At 46.4% G+C, this 15,665-nt stretch overlaps 1 protein-coding gene across 3 annotated transcripts in view; it reads right to left on the reverse strand.

The window, feature by feature from the left end:
- The window catches only part of RGL3 (ral guanine nucleotide dissociation stimulator like 3), a 577,979-nt gene that overhangs the window by 275,984 nt on the left and 286,330 nt on the right, over positions 1 to 15,665 (reverse strand). The gene's annotated exons all lie outside the window — the stretch shown is intronic.

The following is a 15,665-nucleotide window of genomic DNA, read 5'->3' on the forward strand; positions in this document are numbered from 1 at the left end:
CACTGAGATACCGCCAGGAGAGGAGACAACCGGAGAAAGAAAACGCTGGCAAAGCCAAGCCAGCAGGTATGCAAGATCAGAGAAGGTCCTCCTTCACCCTCGAAGGTAACAGGGAGAAGGGAAATAACGCGAGGCCCACGAGGGAATCATTATACCGTGCAAACAACTTGTCTCGGTGGGAATCAGGAGGCCAAGTCAGGTCAGAAGCTGATTAACCGAAACTGATGTGATACAAGAGAAAGCATTTCTAAAAATCTGTACGTTGAGAGAAAAGAACAGTGGATGATAATACCCTGGGAAAAGGGGTAGGAAACTAGATATTCAGCAGAAGAGAGAACGTTATGAGCAGAAAAACTATTTGCAAAGACTGGAGGGAGGCAGACGTACGGATACCCCCTCTAGAATGGAGGGGGTATCCGTACGTCTGCCCCCTGTATGGTAAGGTAAAGGCACAGAACAACCCCAGCAAGGCTCTCAATTTGGTAACGCTGGATGAGCAGCCAGGCCTAAGCTTTCAGGAGGTGATGCAGGCAGGTTCTTAAGTACAGTGTTTTCCCCAAAGCCACCACAAAGGAATGCCCACACTGTTAGGTGATAACACAGCTTCTTCATATAAAATAAGGTTTGCTACTTCTACCAACAGTATATACATATAAGTAACAACACTTTGTACATGGAATACTTTATCAAAGAATGGTAAATATATACACTATGTGGTACTACACACTACTTAAATTCAGTAAAGGACAGACAGTTTTAAAATGGCAGGTGAAATCTTAAATAAGGTATAAACAGCATAGAATAGGAAAGAAATGCAGGTGAGTTATGAACAGTGGCAGAAAGCTTTCCTTAGACTAGACAAGTAATTCTGAGTGAGGACCCCCCCACCTGGGCAACCTGTAATAGGGAGTAACTTATGTGGTCCTTAACAGCCCAGACCAATATTGTTCAATAATGCTGTGCTTTCTTATAAAAGGTTCTACGACCCCAAAGCACCTGAGAGGCCTCAGGAGAACAGGATCCAAGATGAATCTGGACCCCTGGACGACTCCTGAGGCTAGAAGATGCTCTTCCCCATCACAGTACCTTGGCAGACAAAGTGGCAGAGTTTCTCTGCTTTACTCGACGATTCCCTTTAAGGGTGGGCCCCCTTTGGAAGAAGGAGCCACTGGGATGCTGAGTCCGAGAATAATAAGGAACCAAAGTCTTTCGGAATGGCAGCAGTTTGGCTCTTTGCGTTGCTCTTCTTTGGTCGATGGTTTCTACGACTGTAGAAGTCCTGTGAAGAAGAAACTTGTTGTGGTCTCCTTAAAGTCTTGGTGTATAATGATAAGACCCCTGGAATCCTTCGATGACTTCTTGTGGCGAATGGTGCATAGGTCACTTTTGTTGTCAGGTTTCAGAATATCGCGGTTTTCTGACTTTCAGTTCTTCTGTGCTGCAGCCACAGCACGGACCTCTGGATGGCTTTTGGTGACCTTGACTCGACCACTGGAGTGGACCTCGGACCCTCACCAAGTATGGACTCTTGGGACGGCTTCAATATCTTCTGGTGGGGGGAACCCATCGGCGGACTTTCCACGGCACTCCATGACTCCAGGCTCTCTCTAGCGGGAAAAAGTGGTCAGTAGTGACTGCAAGGATGTCCTTTCAAATATTCTTCGGCAGAACTTTCGCAGCTCTGGGTGTCCAGCAGCACTATGCCAGGGTACCCCCTCTTCTGGGTGATAGACAGCAGCGGCTTCCAGCGGTCACAAAACGCCCCAGGGCAACACCAATGAACTGTTGTGGCTCGAGATGTCCGGCACTCCTCCTCTGGACTTCGAAGACCCCTTCTCCAGATGGCAGGCACACAGGACTGGCTTCCAGGATACTAAGATGAAGAGTAGCAGTTTACACGATCGTAGCTCAGGGAGAGGTCTCCTTTGCAGGTCCTTTCTGGATCAGTACTTGGGAGACACAACCGCTTTCGGATTGTTGAAGAAATTCAACAGAAGACGTCTCTTCCAGCTGGGCTTCAAGGAGCAGTTTCTTCTTGCTAAGCTTCTACTTCAGCTACTGTACAAATGCAAGCGAGAGGTCCCTAGATTTACACATCTGTCCCTCATTCACTTTGCCTGAGCCAGGCCCAGTCAGCCAATTACACAGTAGGGCCTTCATGCAGGCAGGCAGCCAATCGGGCAAACAGGCATTCAGGCCATTCACTCCACCCAGACACCCATAACAAAAGATGTGGATTGGGACTGCATTCATGTCAGTTTCAGGCAGGGCTGTCTCATTCATTGTGTCACGCACACAGAAACCAGACACCCACAGCAGAGAATGTGAGTTCACTTCAGACTCCATTCACACAGGTCCCACCCTAGGGTGTCCTCAGAATACACAACACCTGGCAAGGCTCCAGTCACTTTAACAGGGGGCAGCCCCAGAGCCATATATAGTATTTCCACCCAACAGCCAGTCAGGGGGAAAGGCACCAACAGAGACATAATATGGTGTTTCCTCTGTGAGAAACCCGAAGGTGTCTGCATGACTATTCCTCAGGGATCTGTCATCCAGGTGGCCAGGACACGGCCATCAATATAGGGTCCATTTCCTAGGGGTGGACCCCCGATGGGGGGACCTCCAGGGTGTGGAAGCGGGACACTGACGGGTGAGACACATTATCCCCCTTTTTATAACACCTTTTCCCCAGCCTACCATGTAGGCTTCTCAGACACTCTACCCCCTCCCCCTTTCCCGATACAAACACCTTTTTACACCACAAAAGATAACAGACTAACACTAGAGCCAACACGGCGTGTCCCAACTCAAGGGTCAGGCAATTGACCAGAACCACACACATCCGACAGCCCTTTCCCTTCCCCACAGGGATAAAAGGTGGAGCACAAGAGCACACGATGAGCAAGGCAGACCGCAGGAGGAGACAGCTATCCAAGCACGGTAGTTCAAGAGGAGAAAGGCGTCAATAACCGAAAGGGTGACAAGGAGAGAAGCAACCTTGCCCTTTCCAACCCAGACCAGCGAAGCCTACCTGAAAGGAATCGTAAGACTGTGAAAAATAGCAAGCGTGTGTTGCAGCTGATGTCAATGGTACACTGAGCACGCCTGCACTGATAATCAGAACAGGTAGAGATGCTTGCTACCGGTCTGGACTCCAGAGACAAGAAAAGGCAATAAGTTCATCACAGCCAGTGAGTCGAGGGGAGAGCCGATAAGCAACCGAACTGTGTTGAACTAAAGTTGCAAATTAAGTTCAAAGAACTGTTAACATTAAGGGAAAATCAGCTGCAGAGGGGTCCGGCACCACGTGGGTGCTCATTCGAGAGACTCTGGTTGATCCCAGGTTTATTGAAACTACCGATACCAGAAGGACATAGAAGAGCCAGAACGAAAAGGTCAAAGTGGTCATACAGGGGTCTAGCAAAGCCCCCTGTACATTTGAAAGTCTTTGACCTGCACATAATTGAAAAGCTAAGCGAGGTGAATCCTGCATAGTGAGAAAAAAGAAAGAACTGTGCGATTGACATTAGTTGGCAAGAGGGAACCACACAGAGGGATGCCGATGGAAAGATGCTCCCAATGAACAGTGTGTTGACAGGAGTGAACCCGACAGAGGGATGTCCACAGTGAACTGTTCAAAAAACCATTAAGGCTTGTGAATGCCACAGGTGAAATAGTTTTGAGAAAAAGTCGTAGTGAACCCGACAGAGGAAGGCTGATATTCAAGAGGGGTCTGAGCCCGGGGGAGGGGGACCCAGGGGTGAAAAGTCCATCACCCAACGCACATTTGGAAAGGAACTTTTTGTTTGTTATTTTGAACACATCAGGTCCTCAGAGGCAAGAGACTTTTTGTAGAAAAGAGGCTTTACCACCAAAGGTCCTGATAGCCGAGAACGGAACTGTTGTCTCGTGCTGGCAAAGCTCAAGAGTGTGTTGTGCTCAGGAGTCCCGCCTTGTCCCGTGCTCAAAACGTGGGGAAGGGAGACCCCCGGCTACCACATCCTGACTTATCATTTGTGAACACTTCTTTCTTTCTTGTGAATCTTATCCCACTCTTTTTGTATTCAGTTGTAAGGATTGGCAATAGGTTTTTTAGTATAGGACGCCTTTTTATTTGACAGAACGCCACTAGGACTGCCTTATTATTATTTGATGGTCGTAGTTTGCTCCCATCTTAGATTTAGGTTTAGATTAGGTGTTTTTCCAACCTGCACATACAGTTTAATAAGCCACGAGTTCCTTACACACCCAACAGCTATTCAGGAGGAAGGTACAGAGTTGGGGCTTCCCAGCACTTTGGGAAACAAGGTAAAAGGCAATAGAAACCAGGAGGCCACAGGAGCCATCTTGCCTTCTGTCAGGAATCCACTGATTCCTTTGGCAGGGCCTGGGTATCCCAAAATGGAGAATATTTAGAGCCACTGTCAAGTCAGCATGTAGCTGCCACCAGCCCATACCCTGCCATGTGGGAAACATACAGGTGCACAAAAACACACATAAGGGCTACAAGGGTGTAACCCCACCCATGGGTTCCATCAGGGTATCCCATGGGTGATGTTCACCAAAAGATAAGAATGAAGAGCTGCACTGCCAGAGGTCCAGGCGGGGTTTCAGTGGCAGAAAACAGAGAAAACACTCAGAGAAGTGGTAGGACAAGGACAGGAGGCCCTGTCCCTCCATAAGGCATTTCCAGTATCACACTATCCAATTGAATCATGTACAAAAGCAAGTAGTACATAACAAGTTGATCTATAATTACTGTGACGAACCTCCAGATGGTGTCACTTCTCACAAGGGAGGAGCCCCTTTCCATGAGGCTGGGGAGGTGCAGCCGCTAACCACTTGTCCCCCTAGGGGTGGTAACATGTGGGATGACCTCATCGGGAGGAACTGCCCTCCTAGGGATGGGGATGGTGAGTGCTGGACACGGCCCCTTTAACTCCTGACCTCACACAGTAATAACAATATCCAATCCAATCTTTATCTGGGATACTTTCTGCACCCATGTGTTATTGTAAACTGTCAAACAATCTCTGTTATGAGTACAGGGACGAAGAAGAACCTGAGCATGTAACAATCAAGTAGAAAGAGTGCTCGACCAGCTGTTGTCAACTGAGGTTACACTGGGGCAGTCCCTTCGTTCTGTTCTGAATCCGGAAGGATAACACGGCAAGAGAGGACACCGGCGAGAAGCCCACAAGGTTGAAACTGGGCTTCTGAGACTGCAGCGAGACAGCTCTCCAGTGTACCAGACGAGCAGCAGGACGCCCAGACTGCGTCTTGCAAGTCGGCTGGAAGCTGCCGCACTTGAAGCAGAGCAACAAAGGTGGTAGTATGCTCTGTCGTAGGTGGACCGTCCGGTCCGGAATTCGCACCAAGACCGCCTGCATTACCTGGCTGACAAGACAAGTTGGCCTATGAAGAGAAGCAGAAGTAGAAGACGGAAGAACAAACCAGCGGACCCTGGCGACACAGAGAGAAGGTAACGAGAATAAGAATAAGTCTGGGAGGGGGCTCGGAAAGTTTGAGACTGTTGGTCAAGAAGCAGAAGAAGTTGAAGAACGTTGTGGGGCAGTTGCCTGACCAGTTCAACAAGAGTGTGGTTCTCGAGTGTCAAGGGGGACTCGGGGAGCATCTTCATCATCCCATTGGGGGCAAGTTCAAGAAAATAGAGAAAGTAGAATCGCAGAAGAAGTCATTGGAGGGTACTGCAAGATTTCTTAAAAGAAAGTGAAGATAAGAACTGGGAAGCACGCTTTTTGAAATTGGGAACTTTCCTTTGTTTATGAACCCTGGAACATTTCCTGAGCTTGAGAACTCTGCGCCTTGAGAGACTCAGACCCAGGAGAAGGGAGTCATTTTCCGGGGTTTTTAGAATAATCTTTTTGCTTAGAATTGGATTTGTGTTTAAGAGGTAGAAATAGAAGAGGAGTTTGGACTGGGACGGTGAACCATTGATTTGGACTACATGGACTTCCTGACTGCCCGAGTTTTAGTTTGTTTGAGGTATGGAAACCACCTCTAGTTAGGGAGAGATAGGGTTGTGTATGCTTTCAAATAAAAGTCTAGCAAGCACTATGCAACCATTTCATCAGACTTCTCATTCCATGCCGCCACATTACCCAGAAGGGAACACCTACCAGAAAGATATCTTCCAAGAATACGCTGAAAAGCAAACAGGAAAATAGATCTTATAAAAGATCACCAAAAGGGATTCCCATAGAATAGGGAGAAGTCAATAATCCCTATGCAGAGTTACAGAGACTAATCTACAAGCTCACAAAAGACTATTTGAGGGTTGTGTATTAACCACAAATCCTACAGACAGATATTAGAAGTACTATAAGGAGAAGGGAGTCATTCTCCTGATTTAAGTTAGTTGTCATAGCGGTAGGGTGAGTTAGGTTAGTTTTGGACAGCAGACTTGTTCTTTCGGTGCTGGACTGCCCATGTGGGCGGGACAAAGAGTGATATGCAATTGGATATTTCCCAACAAGCAAAGGGAGGGACCCGCCAATCCGTGGCAAGAAAAGGGCCATTGACTGCCTGGGAAAGGCCCAAGTGTCACAAGTTTGGCCTTGGAGCACCGGGCAGAGACTATCTCTCACCGGATGCACCGTAGATTAGGGGAAGATTCCGGAGGCAATGCTAGCATATAACAAACAGGGTACATACCAAGCTGATCTGAATTGAAATAGGTATTCACAGTAACTTCAGAGGCAGAAGCTGGCTGTAAACGATGAGATAGAGAGACAGCAAAGACAAGCAAATCCACTGGGCAACACGGATTGATCCGGATAAAGGGTGTACCGGAATATGATAAGGGGTCTCCAGGGAGTAAGGAAAGCCCTTGGGATCAGTGCCAGCAGATTACTCTTAACAACGGTCATACAGCAGCGTCATGAGTTAGGCGTGCCGAAGAAACTGTTGTACTCCGTGCAAGGGTAAAACTGGAGACCGTATACTGAGGCAGGTACGAGTTCAATGGACTAGGCGAAGGCAACAGAAGTCTTTCCCTTATCTGAACGGAGACCAACCCAGGGTCACACTGTAAAACGGATTCAAGCGGAGACACCGCAGTGGACCAAGATGTAATACAGGTAGAAAGCAGCGTTGAAAGAAATAACCAGGTACAGGACAGGATAGGATAGAGAAACAAAGTATAGGCGAAGAGTTAAGGCAAGATAGGTCGCTGGCAACACAGCGAATACGAGGAATTCAGGAAACACAGAGTACTTAAGAACAGACTCTAGAACTATGGACTGAAGTTGGGAAATATCGCAGGCAAGGAACAAACAGGAAAACCGCAAAAGACTGGGTTTGCAAAAGAAAGAGAGAAAAAAGACAGAAACAGGACAAGTCTGTAACGCAGTAATGCTTATAGAAAACATAGTGTTTCCAGAAAGTCAAAAAGGCAGAAAAAGAGATCAGTTAAGAACTGGATGACTATAAAGGTATCAGAAGTCAAAGGCTGGAACAGGCAGGCTGCAAGACAGGGAGCACAGAGGAGCAGGGCAGAAGGCAGCGGAGTGTGGCAGGTCCGCCAGTCAGGGAGCCCAGAGGAGCAGGGCAGAAGGCAGCGGAGTGAAGCAGGGCCGCCAGGCTGGGAGCCCAGAGGAGCAGGGCAGAAGGCAGCGGAGTGCGGCAGACTGGAGAGGGTACTGCAAGCAGCAGCAGCAACAGGATTCAAAAGCCAAAATGAGGATTTTCAGGAAAGGTCAAAAACTGGTAACGGGAACACAAGCAAGAAATCCCAGTGGAAGCAGTTGGCTGACAACTGCTTCTGTTCAAAGTGAGCTTAAAAAAGGCCCTCCCAGCCAGCAGGCCAACAGGGTGGAGCTGAATGCAGACTCTGGCAGCTGTGTTCAATTAAGCCCAGCCCTGGCTTCAGTAGCCTGCAGCAGTGGTTTCTAATTAAGGGCTCTCCAGCTCTCTGCAACCTAGCCTGCAGTAGCTTGGAACAGGGCAAATGTAATCCGGTCCTATGCAGCTCTTAGTAGCTTGCTGCAAACACATGTATTTAGTAAGCCTCCTCCAGCCCTCTGCCTTTTGGACAGCATCCATGTACCAGAATGCATCTGCTGGTTTAACCCAAATGCCGGAATGGAACATGAAATTGGATTGTTCCAAAACTGCAGCGGTAAAACAAGTAAATAAATAGAGAGGCAGTTTGCAGGTTTTAACTTTGCAAGTTTACCATAAACAGTATCTGAATGTGCGCAAGTTGCTGTGCTGGGTGGCAGGTGAGTAGGATCGTGACACAGAGACAGTTGTCAACATCATTTGAGTGACCAGGGGAAGGGACTCATTCCCCCTGGTTGTGTTTGGAACTTTGGTTGGAAATCATATTCAGGATAAGGGAAGAATTCCCCCGGAGACAGACAGAACTTTGTTGAAGAAGCCAGGGTAAGGGACTCATTCCCCCGGTTGTGTTTGGAACTTTGTTTGGAAACCTTATTCAGGATAAGGGAGGAATTCCCCTGGAGACAGACAGAACTTTGTTGAAGAAGCCAGGGTAAGGGACTCATTCCCCCGGTTGTGTTTGGAACTTTGTTTGGAAACCTTATTCAGGATAAGGGAGGAATTCCCCTGGAGACAGACAGAACTTTGTTGAAGAAGCCAGGGGAAGGGAGTCATTCCCCCTGGTGAATATTTGGAGAGACTTCCTTTTAATGCACCAGGAGAAGGGAGCAATTCTCCTGGTAAGAGAAATGTACTTTTGCTTAAGACTCATTGTTGTAGTGTGAGGGACAGACTCAGGGTTTAGACACCGGACGATGTTTTTTTTTTAGTTGACGGACATTCTGACAGTTCCTGAGTTTTAGTTTGAGGCAGTGAAATCCCTCTTAGAGTTAGGGATAGTTAGTTTTAAAAAAAATCTAATAGTCTTTGCCCAAAACCATAACACCACCTGGTCAGTTGCCTTCTTCTGCAACCGTAAAACTCTTTAATCTCTATTTAACTTAGATGAGTAGACGGCAAAAGGAGGGCACGCTGAGCAGAGGCAAAACGGAGAGAGAGCAGACGCAGATGATGCCCCCTAACAGTGTGACATTGAGAAAGGAGGAGCTAAAGAGCAGCAGAACCTGCAACCTTTAGAGCTGGTCTGAACGTGGGACTGAAATGCTGGAGGCGCCGCATTCACACGTGTTGGAGAGCCGAGGAGACAAGAATCCAAGTCCTGGTGGTGGCACAACCACGACTGCTTCGTGGAGGGCAGTGTGCCCATCCATCAATGCTGAAACCACACCGCTGAGCAAACAGCCAGACATCCGGTTACCCGCTACCATACCTGGTCGTAGAGAAGGAGACAACCAAGAGCGGAATGCCATAGGAGTTCGAGAGAGAGCTAAGCAAAGCCAAAGACGAAACCCCGAAGGAGTGCCGGCCCCAGGGATGTTTCCCTGTCATCCCAGAGGTAACGGGGAGAACGGGAGAACTGAGAGGCCACTGGGGAACCGTTATACATCTGGGAAAAGTCATCAAAGTGAAATTGAAGAGATATATAATAGAAAGGGGATAACTGGAATTGTAACAACGTAAGAAAGAGAATCGCGAATAAACCTATAAGAGAGACCATTAAGCCTTGGATAGCCACACTCTAGAAAGAGGGGAGCATATCCCATACAACAAGAAGTACAGAGTGGAGGGTATCAGAAAGAGAATGGTCTGAGTGCGAAGTAAAGGCCTGTAGAGCCCATAAAGGAGAAACATTCACGAATAAACCTATAAGGGAGAACATTAAACATTGCATACCAATGCCCTGGGAAAAGGGGAAGATATCCCATAAAGCAAGAAATCCAGAGTGGAGAATATCAGAAAGAGAATCCTATGAGTGTGAATTGAAGGCCAGTAGAGCCTATAAAGGAAAAGCATCCTCAGGAGAGGGAGAACATTAATTGCCAAGAAACCCTATCCTAGCTAAGAAAATATGTCAGAGGAATCCAAAAGGCATAGCATCCTGGATCAAAGGGGAAGACAGTGGGCAAAATGGGACCAATGGGACATTGTCCAGAGAAAAGCGAGTAAGCCCAAAAGCCTATTGAAGGAGATGCAAGAACCGGCACAGAAGGTGACGAGAGACTATTTAAAAACAGCCTCCTAAAACAACTTTGGAGTGAAGAAGAAACTCTTTGAGAGGAGACCGTCAGGAGGTGGGTGTCATTCACATGGCTTCATTAGTTGGTTAGAATAGTGGTAGGGTCAGGTAGAATGAGTTTTTGGACCTCAGACTATTTGTTTATTTTGGAGACATTATGAAGACTGACGAGCACCTCAGTTATTTATATAGGCTGGGAATACCCTTGTAGCAATAGTGAAAGATAGGCCTTATCATTATAATTCAATAAATAAGCAGGGGAAATGTCAACACCATGCCCACGTCCTTCTGGCCCGCCAAAGCACACATACTATTTGGAAGTTGAAGTTCTTTGTGTTTGGGTAAATTCAGAGCTGCAAGCATTATCTAGCATTTCTTGGAAATTTAACAAAAATGTCCAGTTAATTTACAATTTTTTTGTGCTAACTTTCAAAGCAATACCGAACTGTACTTGTCAAGCCTTGCTGTCTTTGCCAGTATATTTATAGCCAGTGCAGGTTATAAATCCAAGATAGGCATGCTGGCTGGGAATAGGTGCATGTTCATGGTAAATGCATAGCACTCGGTCAAATTATTATGTGGGTCTTCTGAAGTTAAACTGCTGGTTAGACATTAAACTTACCGTGAAATGTATTAAACAAACGTACCTTTCTGGAAGATCACACTAGCAATTTGATGGAAAAAAGGTCTGATCCTCCAAATTGATGTCCCTTAAAAACAGGGCGTAGCAGCTAATAATTCAGAGGGGTCTGTGACAAATCGAGAATATTCGTCCCTTCCCGCTTAGGGGGACCCTTCCACCTTTGAGTCTACGGAGGTGATCCCACTCTGCAAGACCCAACATAGGGGTATGGGCAAGTGGGACCTCACTATAAGAGACCCCCCCCACTTAGGGGACCAGGACTCCCATTCCTGTGTGGAACTACAGAGATCATCCACCATAGCAGCATATATGGGACTATCAGGTGTGAAGAACATTGTAAGATCCTGATGTTTGGCAGAAAGCAAAACTAAAATACATCATTATGCACAAAGAAAAGAATCTGTCTCTTTAAGGAGACACGTACATTTAACTGAGACGAGTAGACTGAAGAGTGGGAGCACGCTGTGGGGAGGCAAAGAAGAGCATAAGCCGGGGATACCCCCTGACGTCAGTGTGCTGCAGAGAGGCAAGACTCAGAAGAAGAGGGAGGATTGTAAGCAGTGGAAGCCCCCTGACATCATCATGCCTGGGAGAGGTGGAGCAAAGGAGAGCGGCTGAGCCTGTGACTTTCAGGTGATATGGAGAAAATACCAGAGCAAGGAGAGCAAGGAAGAAATACCAAGAAAACCCCCATCCGTGTCCTTAATAAAAGCCTGACAACACTCTAGCGACGAGACGGGTGCCAGCCAGCTTTGCTTTTCTTGTGGACATATTGCCAGAGTAAAATATGCCCCCTCTCCTGGCATAGCACATGACTGCCGACCAAATCAGACTACAGTCGCTTGCACCCCACTGCAAATATGAATATAAAAAACCTTGCCCAAACTTCGTTAACAGTTACCATTATAATAATCATCCACCAGACTACCTTTACTAACTGCCTTGCAGTAAGCCACACTCCAACCACCATGTCTCGTACTACATCCACACCTTGTCCGATCACAGAAAGGAATAACAAACTTCAAGCTAGGTTACCTTGCCTCCATGAACCACGAGCGAATGTCCTTTCTAAACAGGACGACTATCCAAACAATAACCGCTCTAAATCTAAACTACCCCACTATCCTGATAAAACGGCCACAGCTACCTTGCAGAAACGAGCCAAAACTAAAATTAGCCCTTGCAAATCTATTAAAACTCATACCACTGTCCACTCAGCCAACCTCAATATGGCCTTAATAAATGCTAGATCTCTGGTAGCACACGCCACAGACATAGCTGACCTGATCACTTTAAATAATCTCGACCTCCTAGCAGTCACTGAGACATGGCTACATGACGCAGCATGTCCTGCCCTTGCCTTAGCGGTCCCTGAAAATTACTAAATCCTCAGAGCAGATAGAACCAACGCTAGAGGAGGAGATATCGCCATCATAGCTAAAACACAACTAGCAATCAGACTTATGCCATCACCTCCAAATATGTCCTACGAAATGCTTACAGCAAAAATACCAATATCTAGCTCTAAGACACTAACAATCTACCTAGTGTATAGACCTCCTGGACCCATCAGATCCTTCGAGGATGACATTTCAAGCATCCTCTCCAGTAATACAAAGACAAACTCTCAGGTACTTATCCTGGGGGACTTCAACCTTGGCTTTAATGACCAAACAGACAATGACGCCAAAGCTATCTCTAATCGGCTCCTGGAACAAGGACTTGCCCAAAAAGTAAACCTACCAACACACTCAAAAGGCAGAACCCTCAACTGGGTGTACGACCTAAATTGCAACTTATCTATCAACTCCATCTCTCCACTCCTGTGGACTGACCACCACTCGATTACCTTCCCTATGGTAACAGACAAACAGATGCAAACAAACATGACTATAGTTCCTCCTCAACCTACCAGGAACAAAAAAGATATCACAATGGACAGACTCCTACCACTTATCCTGCCTTCATTAAACCGTCTATCCTCATCCACAGACCATAACATACTAGTCGACACATACAATACAACTATGTCTACAGCATTGGACTCTATCGCACCTCTTAAACTGCGTAAAAGTAAACCACAAGCACACCTAAACGCGTGGTTCACCCACTAAGAAAGACCTTTATAACGACAGGATTGCTAAAGCCAGTTCTAAAACAAAACCGCTCTTTACTATACTACGAGAAATGGAGGCACCTATCCCACCAGCTGATAATATAACTAAAGACAAAGCCTGGTGCACCAACATTCAGAATGATTTAGCCAACAAAATTGCACTCCTTCAAGAAAAGATTGCAAACAAGAAATCCTACCTCACTAAACACGATGCCCACTCTCAAACTACCAAAACACCAACTAACAAAACAGATCAATTTAAATTCTCCAAAGTTTCCATCCTTTAAGTAGAGAAAATTATCTCCTCCCTGAAGCCATCTAGATGCCAGGGCGACAACTGCCCAGCACAATTAATCAAAGACGCAGCGAGAGACTTGTCACCATTTATCACCAAACTTATCAATGCATCCTTTTCAACTAATACTGTCCCAAGTAACATGAAAGTATCTTGGGTCCTACCTCTGCTGAAAAAACAAACTTTAGATCAAGCCATTCCAACGAACTACAGGCCCATCACGACGGTTCCCTTACTTTTAAAGATACTTAACAGAGTAGCATACATTCAGATACAACAATACCTGGAAACTAATCACCTCCTCGGCACCCGCCAGTCAGGTTTCAGGCCGCAACACAGCACTGAAACTGCACTGATTGACTTAAAAACTCAAATTGAGGCACTCACAAAGGGAAAACTGCTATGCTGCTCCTCCTTGACTTTTCAGCTGCTTTTGACTTCGTGGACCACGAATTCCTCTGCAAGCACCTTGCCTCAGCAACTCAACTTTTCTAAGGACGCAGTAGGATGGGTTCAATCCTTCCTCAATAATAGAACTATGCGAGTATTCGCCCCTTTAGACTCAGCAGATCCCATCTCTATAACGTGTGGTGTCCCACAAGGTTCATACGTCTCTCCCACCATGTACAATATCTTCACAAAGCCACTGTTTGACAAATTGGACAATCTGGGTGTCACCTACACTAACTATGCAGATGACACCCAGATCCTCATACCCCTTTCGGGCAAATACATCACTGCCACAGATCTTGTGAACAAAATCTACCTCCTCATTCAGGCATGGGTGGCCACACACGGCCTCTGCCTGAATGACGATAAGACTGAACTCCTGATACTAGGTACACCGGCTAACCTTAATAAAATCTTAATAACGACTATTTCTCCTTCAACATTGATGGCAACTCCATCAAGGTTGTAAAGGAAGTAAAAACGCTTGGATTCTACCTTGACTCCACCCTAACCATGAGCAAACAAGTCAACTCCTTAGCGTCCACATCAGCATACACATGCAAACTAATTAGGGCCTGCAGACCTTACCTATCCCAACTAGCTGCATTACCCTAGCAAATGCCCTTATACTCTCAAAATTGGACTATTGTAACGCTCTCTACATGGGGACTAACAAGTACATCTTGAACAAAATCCAAACGCTACAAAATAACGCACTAAGGACGGCTCTCAATATCCCAAACAGAGATCACATATCTGTGATCAAAAGACAAAGCCATTGGCTGTCAATTAAAGACGGAATTATGCTAAAAATGACTTCCCTGACCGACAAATGCCTCAACAATGCCGCACCACGGTACCTCTCCGACCGGATAGCCAAGAAAACTACTTATCGCCTGACTAGGTCCTCCAACTCTTGCTACCTTAGCATTCCGCGCTTCAACCTAGCTAAATCTTGCAGCAGAAGCTTCCCAGTAATGGCAGCCCAAACATGGAACTCACTCCCCCACTCACTCCGGGCTGATCAAACCTACCCCAGTTTCAGACGAAACATACAGAAATGGATTAGAACCAATGACGACCACCCAACAATTAACAGACAGTTGGTATCTGCCACCACATAAGCAGGCAACTGACATGTCACCTTATACTGCTCTCCGCAATGTAACTGTATATATTGTAATGTACTGTATATATCTTTAACTGCTCACCGGCAACCTGTGACCGCTAACTCTATGAATGTAATTCTACGACTGTAATTCTATGTATTATCAAGCTTAAAGTCTCCTTGGCATGCTTGCGCCCAGTTTTTTGGGTTTGGTGAGCCATATAAAAACAATAAACAAACAAAACAGAGTCTGCCCTTAAAACAACAACAAAGAACTTATGAAGGTGGGTTGGCTAGCCACAGAACCAGGTAATGGGGACGAAGGGGAAATAGAGGACCCTGAGTACACTGAAATATATTATTGCACCTCTCAACCTTTCCAAACTCACAAGATGGTAGATGTAAATGGGGTCAGGGCTAAAGCACTTATCGACTCAGGTAGCAGGCAGACTGCAGTAAGAGTGGACATAATATACCCTGAGGATATCAAGGGCGACAAACAGTCAGAATTACTTGCGTACATGGTGATGTAGAAACATATCCAAACGTCTCTCTACTATTCAGTCAACCTACAGCTATGAGGACTGCCATTCCACTGGATCTCTCTGAGGAAGTAATCCTTGGAACAAACTTCCCGTCCTTTTCAGAAGCCTTCTGACATCACATTTTGGAGAGGCAGAACGAAGGAGATCCGTGGCACACGCAACTTTCAGAGTAGTACTGAATGCCAGAGGAAAAAGCTGTAGGCTCAGCGTTTAAGAGAACAGGGGAACAGCGAAGGGAATCATAACCCTGGTGGTGGCGTGACCGCAGTGACTTTGTAGTTGGTCATGCGCCCATTGAACTATGCTGAAACCATCCAGGTGGGGAGTGGATAAGACTACCTGGTACCGGCCGCACGGAGAGTGAAGACCGAGAGCGGGATGCCAGCAAAATCGAGAAGCATGACAT

The sequence above is a fragment of the Ambystoma mexicanum genome, chromosome 3q, assembly GCF_040938575.1.
Source record: "Ambystoma mexicanum isolate Mex_15411 chromosome 3q, UKY_AmexF1_1, whole genome shotgun sequence".
Taxonomy (NCBI): Eukaryota; Metazoa; Chordata; class Amphibia; order Caudata; family Ambystomatidae; genus Ambystoma; species Ambystoma mexicanum.